The 5,672-nt window shown below is 44.0% G+C and overlaps 1 long non-coding RNA gene across 2 annotated transcripts; it reads left to right on the top strand.

Moving 5' to 3' along the window:
- Nucleotides 1–453: 453 nt before the first annotated feature.
- LOC113017349 (uncharacterized) lies at nt 454–2,744 on the top strand. Of its 2 annotated transcripts, XR_003271460.1 has the most exons (5): nt 454–543; nt 648–711; nt 815–1,222; nt 2,000–2,157; nt 2,616–2,744. It is a non-coding gene; the product is annotated as an uncharacterized LOC113017349 (long non-coding RNA). The 2 variants fall into 2 exon arrangements; XR_003271459.1 differs by having other exon boundaries at nt 454–711.
- Nucleotides 2,745–5,672: the final 2,928 nt, after the last annotated feature.

Raw genomic sequence — 5,672 nt, 5'->3', positions numbered from 1 at the left:
GCTTGCTAAAGAAGTATGCTAGTCTCTTGCTAAATTTGGCATCTTGCTAACGATAATTCACGAGTGTGTTTTTATGGTAGACAGCCTGTATTTGTATAGCGCTTTACTTAGTCCCTCTGGACCCCAAAGCGCTTTACACTACATTCAGTCATCCACCCATTCACACACTGGTGATGGCACGTCACATTGTAGCTGCACTGACAGAGGCGAGGCTGCCAGTGTTCTAGATTAACTGGATTTGGTTTAACTGGTTTTGTTGTTGTGATTTGGTGCTATATTATAGATATATGATAATAATAAAACTGATTTGAATTCAGTAGTTTATTGAAATTAGCCTTCACATTTTCTTCTGTTAATAACTGTTGAAGATGTAATATCTTCTTTTTCTGTTTTTCTTTCTTTGTGGGGGAAGCAGACGCCAAGCCTGACCAAAAGCACATCGTGGATAAACACAACACCAATATGAAGATTTTTCTTGCTACAAACTCTAGATAATCTCTCACATGAATTTTCTACAGTGATGTATTCTCAAGTCTCAAGCGAGTAAGCTGAATCTGAACCCTGTCTCCTCTCGTTACACTGAGTGACTCAGAAACCTGCTTCCCCGGCCTGACTCCCCTTTTCCCCCACACCACATCTGTATATAGTTTTTTTAGTTGGCGGTGGACCGGCGCCCATTGCGGTGGAAGATCTGGATATGTGTGGGATGAGGTATGAAGTTATTACACCGTCAGTTTCATTACCCTGGGCAGCAATGTTTGTTGGAAGTACTTATGTTTTTGTTTTGTTTTTTCTTTTAATGTATTTTTTTCAGGAGCAGCTGACGCAGGGCATTGTGCCTGTAAGCAATCCCCCCCTCCTCAGGGGGCAACACAACAAAGTAAACCCCATCCCTCACCCCCGCCCAGCCCCAACCCACAGCACAACTGATCAGGTAAACTGACTTCTCAACTGATCAGTTGTACTGTCTCTTGTCCCCCGGGGGGCAAGCACAGAGCTAGCCCCATCCCTCACCCCACCCCAGTCCAAACAAACTTTAGATAATCTCTCACATGGATTTTCATTTCTGCCCCCAACCACCCCCACTATCCCACCTGGGGGGGGGGGATCCCTCGCACCGGCCCAGCCCAACCCCACATCGACAGCCCAGAAGGACGAAGGAAAAGAAGGCAGCAGGTCCAGAGAGAATCTGCTGCAGGACTGTGCAGAACAGCTTTGTCAGGTGATCCTGTACATCTTACATATTTCTCTCATATTTCATCTTGTGTCAGTACCAAAGAATATTTCCTAATAGTCATAGTGTGTGTGTGTGTGTGTGTGTGTGTTCTTATATCTTATATATCAGAGAGTGAGTGTGTTTGGACTCGCCTTCTAATTTAATGGTTTTCTTCTTCATGACGATTTACATTGTAGATTGTATCTGAAAGAATCAAAACTTTGAATGAACACATATAGTATTATGTAGTAAACAAAGAAAGTGTGAAATAACTCAAATAATGTTTATTGTATAGTCTTCAAAATAGCCACCCTTTGCTTTGATCACTGCTTTGCACACTCTTGGCGTTCTCTCAATGAGCTTCATGAGGTCGTCACCTGAAATGGTTTTCCAACAGTCTTGAAGGAGTTCGCAGAGACGCTGAGCACTTGTTGGCCCTTTTGCCTTCACTCTGCGTCCATTTCTTCCAAAATCGTCTGGATTGGGTTTAGGTCAGGTGACTGTAGAGGCCAGGCCATCTGACGCAGCACACCATCACTTTCCTTGGCCACACATAGGTGTGTTTGGGGTCATTGTGCTGTTGAAAAAGTTATGATGATCCAACTGCAGAGAGATCAAAGTTACTGTTTTTGTAGAATTGGAAAGTAAGCAATGTGCTTCCTTTGAGGTAGTACAGTACGAGTTGTGTGTACAGAAAGTGAGAACATTAAGCTTCTTCCTCATTACCGCACTTGACCTTGAACTGTGTCAGTATTGACTCTTTCAATCCTCTCGCTTTGGTAGGTGAGAAGCCCAGAACTAAGGCTGCCAACATCCAGAGACTGGTGACTCCTCATGCGCTGCAGCGCAAGCGCCGCCGCATGGCTCTCAAGAGACAGTGCACCCAGAAGATCAAGGAGGAGGCCTCGGAGTACACCAAGCTGCTGGCCAAGAGGATGAAGGTATGTGTTAATCTAGGCCTTTATTCTTAACCAGCTGCTGAGAATCAAAGATCACACTAGTCTGCTTTTGTCGTGTAGCTGAACACTACATTTATTTCTAGTGGTTCAGATCAATGAAGATAATGTGACAAATACATTTCTGGCAGGTGTGATATTTCCACGAGTGTTGGAGCGGCTGTATTACATCAAGTGCATTGTGTCTAACAACATATTGTAATTAATTTCCTGACCTTAAATATACTTTTAAGTTGTGATTTAATCGTGAGTCACTTGAAATTTAAAGTACCGGACTGTGTTTTTCAGCAGTGTAGTTCTGAGTTGCCTTGCATGATATAGCTGTAATGGCATTCGGCCGATTATGGGTTGAAAACCTTCAAGGAGCACCTGATGGTGAAATGTTAAGGAGACAAAGTTGGACATGTGGGAGCTGTTTGACTGACACGCATTTGTTCTTGTAGACAGGAGGCCAAGGAGAAGCGCCAGGAACAGATCGCCATGAGGCGCCGCCTTCATTCTCTTGAGGGCGTCCACATCCAAGTCAGAGTCAGAAGTGAAACGGAATCAAATAAAGTCATGTTTTGCTGAAACAGTGTTGTGCAGTTGTCAGTTATTTTCTCTTCCACATATCCCCCCATGAAGAGACGCATTAGATGATTTTTGTCAGCCCCTTGTGTGTCTACATGAATGTGTATGCAACGGAAACTTTTAGTTAGTGGTGGATAATCTAGAGATACAGCAACAGCCTCAGGTCAGTCGTTGCTATTATGGAGTACTGCAATAGTACTTTTATTTTTTTGATTTTTTGGTATGAGTGAATTCTGGTTCACACTCCGAGCCAGTTGGTGGCGGTAATGGACCATATCGTTGTTTGACAACTGGCAAAACACAGAAAAGGAGGAGGTGGTAACCAATGAGAGGAAATTGTACAAAAAATGGTAAATGGCCTGTGTTTGTATAGCGCTTTACTAGTCCCTAAGGACCCCAAAGTGTTTTACACATTCAGTCATCCACCCATTCACACACTGGTGATGCCAAGCTACATCGTAGCCATCCTGGGGCGCACTGACAGAGGCGAGGCTGCCGGACACTGGCGCCACCGGGCCCTCTGACGACCACCAGTAGGCAGCGGGTGAAGTGTCTTGCCCAAGGACACAACGGCCGAGCCGGGGCTCGAACCGGCAACTTTCCAATTACAAGACAAACTGCCAACTCTTGAACCACGATTGCCCAAGACTAAGAGGGGTAGAGGTTTTAGTTGTAGGATCTGGTGTAGAAACCCACTCCCTAACAACACAAGGCTGACGAGACCAGTAATTTTGACCATGGCCTTGGATTGCAGGACAGAACTGTCTTCTGCTGCTAGTCTGCTGCTGCTGCCTTGGAGGAAAAATAAATCTGTGTACCCTATTTTAAGTGTGGGTGTGTTGGTTTTCCTGATGGTCACCATTAAAACTTGTTGCTTTCTTGCACGCAGGCAAGTGACCCACTTAACGTGTTAATGAGCAGTTAAGCAGGTGCACCTAAGTTACCTGATTTTGGTCATTAGGCGTTTTAAAAAGTATTACTGCCATTTGTGGCTTTTTCTGGTGGTAATTTGAATTTATTTGCCACAGACAGTGACTAAATCCAATTTACTCCTAACCCCACTGGCCCTGACGTGAACCTACTTTTAAACTACAGTTAATGGTTATTTTGTCCAAATACAGTAATTACACTGTGTACGAATTTTTTAAACCACAGCTCCATGGTCCCAAAGTCCAACAACCCTACTGGCAACTTTTAATTGGAAAAGGGAGGAGAAGTCAAATGTATTATTATTCACATATTACACAGACTGTGCTGACTGGACAGGCTCAGTGCAGTTCCTGGATTATTTTCAAGCATCATTAAAGTTACAGCATGTAAACTCTCACCATTCTTATCTGTCCTTATTAAAGTCCATAAGCTGAACTACGGTAGCTCTGCTAACTCTGGTAATTCTGACTGTAAATCTTTCCTTAATCTCTTTATTTGCTATTTCGACACATGAAGTTACAAAAATGTACTTTGGTAGACAAAAAGAAAACCTTTGTAGACTTTTTGGAGTAACTTTTCATAATGTGGAACTTTAGTCTTGAATTTTCAAAAGTGAACTTTTGGCTTCTAGTTATGTTGCCACCGGAAATTTTTGTCAACACTGAGAAGTCAAATCATTAATGGTGTGTGGTCAGCCACAGGTGATGGTGTGGCTGTCTTAGTTCTCTTTCTGTACCAGAACTTTAAAAAACTGACCAGGAAGAACGTAACTATAATACTGAACCTGAAGTATGATCCTCCCACCAACCAAGCGGCGCCACTGGTAGCTGTGGGTTCCCCACCTCCTGCTGAACTCAAACAACCAGTCCAGAGACAGACTCTGATGTAGCATCACTTTCATCGCTCACTCCTGAACTCCTGTGAACCATAATGAGTGTGGCCTCTCTAAAACATCAAGTGACTAAGAAAAACTTTTCAGTTTGTTATCATTTGAGTATTTATTAATGACTCACTTAACTCAGTTAATATGTTACAGGTCACTGTTTAAGGAAAGTCAGAGTAGATCGGTAGTTCCAACGGGTGGAGAGGGCGTGGTAACGCTCATCGTGCAGTGCCGCTCGTAATCCAACAGCAATGTTCCAAAGCGGAGGGACGCATGCGCTTCATGGTTTTCGCAGCTATGCTAGTGGACATTCAGACCTGACGACGAGAAAAGTATGACACATAAAACTGAGTTTTAAAGAAGAGATTGTATACATATAACAACTTAAAACCCTGAGCTTTTTATGAACTGTTAATCACGTCATACCTGGCTCTTTATTTCTGCCACTCTTTTTTATTCGCTATGAAAGCCATTGTCCGGCTGTGTTGGGTGTAAGTACTAGCCAAACTTAGCCACGGCCGGGTTCGTTTTTTGTAAAAAATTCAAAAATGTTCAGTCTGATTTTCTTTACACTGCCCCCGCTAACACCGGAACAATTAAGCCAGCGAAAAATACTCACACTTGAACACGCCTAGGGACCGTTTTGCTGCCCCATTGAAACCCTATTTATAAACGACTATTTTTCACGGCAAAAAAATTACGGTCAAATCGATCGTGATCGGTAATGCTTCCGTTTCCGTTTGCAGTAGTGGCCTTAGAGTTGTAACTTTTTTATTTGTCCACCGGGTGGCGCCCTTGCTCCACATTTGACCCCGGGCTGGAAAACAGCGGGCTGCTTAAACAGACCTGCGGGAAACGAAGCCTCATTTCCGGCGTGCAGTAGCGCCTTCGCCCGCTGATCGGGCGGGACCATTTTCAGCCCTAGGACCGTTTGAGGGTGCATTTTTTTTAATCAACAGGAAATGACGTATTTGTTGTGACGTGGTACCGGACGTGTGTGTTGGAAAAAGGGGTCCGACGCAACATGCCCCGGTGATCGTCGCGACTTATGCCGGGGAAAGACACTTCTTTCGGCTTAGAGGAGCAACATTGGCCGCCTGAGAGACCATTTTCTGCT

This window comes from Astatotilapia calliptera, unplaced genomic scaffold (genome assembly GCF_900246225.1).
Source record: "Astatotilapia calliptera unplaced genomic scaffold, fAstCal1.2 U_scaffold_109, whole genome shotgun sequence".
NCBI classification, from domain to species: Eukaryota; Metazoa; Chordata; class Actinopteri; order Cichliformes; family Cichlidae; genus Astatotilapia; species Astatotilapia calliptera.
Note: the sequence above shows the minus strand (reverse complement) of the source record. Positions and strands in the feature narration are given on the sequence as shown.